At 35.3% G+C, this 3,788-nt stretch overlaps 1 pseudogene; it reads left to right on the top strand.

Moving 5' to 3' along the window:
- Positions 1-1,588: 1,588 nt before the first annotated feature.
- LOC131255309 (protein SUPPRESSOR OF PHYA-105 1-like) lies at positions 1,589-2,379 on the top strand (annotated as a pseudogene).
- The last annotated feature ends 1,409 nt before the right edge of the window (positions 2,380-3,788 follow it).

Below are 3,788 nucleotides of genomic sequence, written 5' to 3'. Positions count from 1 at the left end.
ATAGTTAAAAGCCAGGTATGAGAAAATAAATAAGGACAAGAGTTTGCATATGTTTAAGCAGATCTTGGATGTGGTAAATATTGCACACTCTCAAGGTATCACCTTATAACACATACGGCCATCTTGTTTCATGATGTTGCCATTAGGCAAGGTTAAATATGTTGGTTCTTGGGGCCCTCAAATCCAGATAGAGTTGTCAGACAATGCAATTAATCAAGATGCTCATTGGTCAGAGTATCATTTGAAAAGGAAAAGATACATCGAACAGGGTATGAATTCTCATACCATGTTATCAATGAAGCATCGAAAGCTCAGTGACTATACGAATTTTGTCAGCCAACTTCCCAAAACCTCCGCTAAAAGTGGCTTGATTTGTGAAATATTTAAGGATGATCATAATAAAAATTTTAAATCACAAAATTCTGGTTGTGATTTCAAAGGGCATAAGCCTCAAAATATATATGGCAGTCCAAGTATATTAAACTCTTCACAACCTCACTTGGGTTTTAAAAACATACATTTGGAGGAGAGATGGTATGCTAGTCTAAAAGAGCTCAACAGTGAAGCTTTACACTATCATCAAATATCTACAGTTTTGGGGTTCTTCTATTTAAGCTATTATGTTATTTTGAATTATGAAAGGTATATGTTATAGTAATGTCAGATCTATACCATTAAATTCTTCCTCCAAATTTTCTATCAAAAAATTCTAATGAAGATGGCTTCTATGTTTGGCTTATTCATCCAGAGCCTTCTTCCCAACCGAAGGCAAGGGAAATTCAATTTGATTTAATATACAAAGCTCAAAATTTGTCATTCGGATATCAATCATCATTGTTTGTTGATGAAGAAGATGTTAAATCAGAATTATTGCCACATTTTCTTATAATCTTAAGATAACAAAAGCATAAATAAGATGCCAAATTAGTTTAAAACATATGATGTTTAAAAGTAGACATTGAGAAAGTTGAGAAAAGGCATTCACTTAGAAATGAGCTTCTTTCTAGGACATATAAGGGCTCTTGCGCAAATAACACATTGACAAGCTTCCATAATATCTCAGATAAATGAATTCACAATGGACTGTTACACATAACGTTAGTCTCTAGATTGTCCATGTCACAGACGAATGAGGCTAGGTTGTTGAGAAATATCAATTGGCTTGAAAATGCATACTTTTCCATGAGAACTGAACTTGAGCTATCTAAGACTGACGGTGCAACATGTTCATATAAAAATGTCCTAATTAAAGAATTAAGATAGGTGGTTTCTAATACAAAATGACAATGAGGAGTTTTGCATGAATAAGAAACCTACTAACCATCTTGAAATCTTCTTTGATAGTACATGCAAGTATGCCCATTATAGTAAGTTTCAAGTACGTGATATTCTAAGGAATAAGGATCTTTTCAATTCTCCAAATGTTATTTGTTCACTGAGTTGTGACCAGGATAAAGAGTATTTTGCTGTTGTTGGGGTATCAAAGAAAATAAAGATCTTTGAACTTCATTCTCTCTTAAACAATATAGACGATATTCATTATTTGGTAATTGAGATGTCAAGTAAATCAAACTATCCAATAATTGAGATGTCGAGCAAATTGGAACTCGGTTATATTTGTTGGAATAGGTATATCAAGAACTATCTACCTTTAACTGATTATGATAGTATGGTTCAGTTATAGAATGCAAACACTGGTTAAGGATTTTCACAATATTAGGAGCATCAGAATATAGTTTGGTCTGTTAACATTTTTCGAGCAGACCCAACAAGTCTATAAAGTGGAAGTGATGACTGTTCTGTGAAACTTTGGAGCATTAATGAGAAAAATTACATCAGTATGATTAGAAATGTTGTCAATGTATATTGTGTACAATTCTCCGCTTATTCCACCCATTTGTTGGCCTTTGGATCTGCTGACTACAAGATCTACTATTATGATCTTCAGACTACAAGAATCCCTTGGTGTACATTAGTAGGGCATGGGAAAGTTGTTAGGTACATGAAATTTTTAGAACCGAATAAACTTGTTTCTGTATCCATTGACAACACCCTTAAGCTATAGGATCTTAACAACACCACTCCTAGTGATGATTCCACTAATACTTGCAGCTTAACCTTAAATAATCATACAAATGTGAAGAATTTTGTGGGCTTATCTATTTTCGATGGTTAAATAACATGTAGGTTGAAGACAAATGAGGTTTATGCTTATTATAGATCTCTCCTCACAAGTTCGACTCCGTTAATCCTATCACTTGAAAAGAGACGGATGATAACAATGAACAATTTATTTCAAGCATCTGCTGGAGAGAGAATGCAAACATAATTGTTGCTGCAAACTGTAATAGCAGTATAAAACTGTTGCAGATAGTGTGAGTGGAGGAAAAATATATGGAGTAGGTTGCAAATCTCAAATGCTTCCATTTCTTATTGCATTATGTGGATGTGACTTCATGTAGATGACCTCATGATGGGAAGAATCAAGAAAATTCATGTGAAATCTTTGTGCTTTCTTATTTTATGAAAAGATTTTTTATTTGGAAAGCAATATAAAAATCAATTCAAGATCTTTAAAACCATAGCCTAAGCATATCTTTTGATGAAAATGAGAGGAAACGGTTAAAGATGAAAATTAGACATGTATTATTTTGAATTTTCTATCGGCCTCGTATAAGTCATTCAAAGACACGTTGTGTACTAGTAAATCATCCCTTAGTGTCAATACTGTTATCTCAGCTCTTCAAGGAAAGGTGATAAGAAAGAAAAATAGTAACATGTGGGGCCTCTATCGATGCATTGTTTGCGAGGGGGCAGAATTCTGAATTGGACACGGGATCTTCTTGATCGAGATCCAAATCCAAGGGCAAGGGAAAGGGAAAGTTGAAGTGCTAGAACTGTGGGTTGTCTAGGCACATGAAGAAGGATTGTACAAATCCTAAGGTGAGGAAAGAGAAGAGACTTCTTTCAATGAAGCCAACACTGCCAAGTCTGGTGTAGGTATAAGTTGTAGTGATGTGTTGTCCATGTCTATAGTCGACCACTTATACGATGATTGTAGAGACAAGTGAATTTTAGACATTGGGGCTTCATATCACACGACTCATCATCGAAGTTGGTTCACCAGTTATAGAGAGTGTGATGGTGGCCAAGTATTTATGGCAATGACAATGCCTGTAATGTGGTGAGTATTGGATGGGTGTGCATCAAGTTGTTTGATGGTATGAAGCATACCTTGACCGAGGTGCGACACATTCCTAACATGAGGAAGAGCCCAGTATCCCTTGGAGCACGCGAGGTGCTTAGGTGCAAGTTCACTGGTTTTGATTGTATCTTTAAAGTTTCAAAGGGGGGCACTCGTGGATATCAAGGCATGGAGGAGCGGAAACCTTTATAGGTTGATCGGGAGCACTTTATTGGGTGGAGTTGCAGCGTCTATAGCGGATTCCACATCTACACGCATGTGACATGCATATCTAGGCCTCATGAGTGAGCGTAGCATGAACATACTTCTGACCAATGTTTAATTCCAGTTTTTAAAAATTTTTTATTTAAGTATATGCAAGAATTGTACATATGATAAACATTTAAGGTTATCTTTTAAATCTGAAAAACATGTATATAATGGTATTCTTGATTATGTGCATTCTGATATATAGGGGTCGTCGCCCGTGGTTTACACTGAAGGGTCGTCATGGTTCGTCACGTTTATTGACATTATTATAAGAAAGTGTGGAGTTATTTTATGAAAAATAAATGCAATATTTTCACCAATTTCAAACAGCGAA

Source organism: Magnolia sinica, chromosome 9 (genome assembly GCF_029962835.1).
Source record: "Magnolia sinica isolate HGM2019 chromosome 9, MsV1, whole genome shotgun sequence".
Classification (NCBI taxonomy): domain Eukaryota; kingdom Viridiplantae; phylum Streptophyta; class Magnoliopsida; order Magnoliales; family Magnoliaceae; genus Magnolia; species Magnolia sinica.
This window is presented reverse-complemented; position numbering and strand designations above follow the sequence as displayed.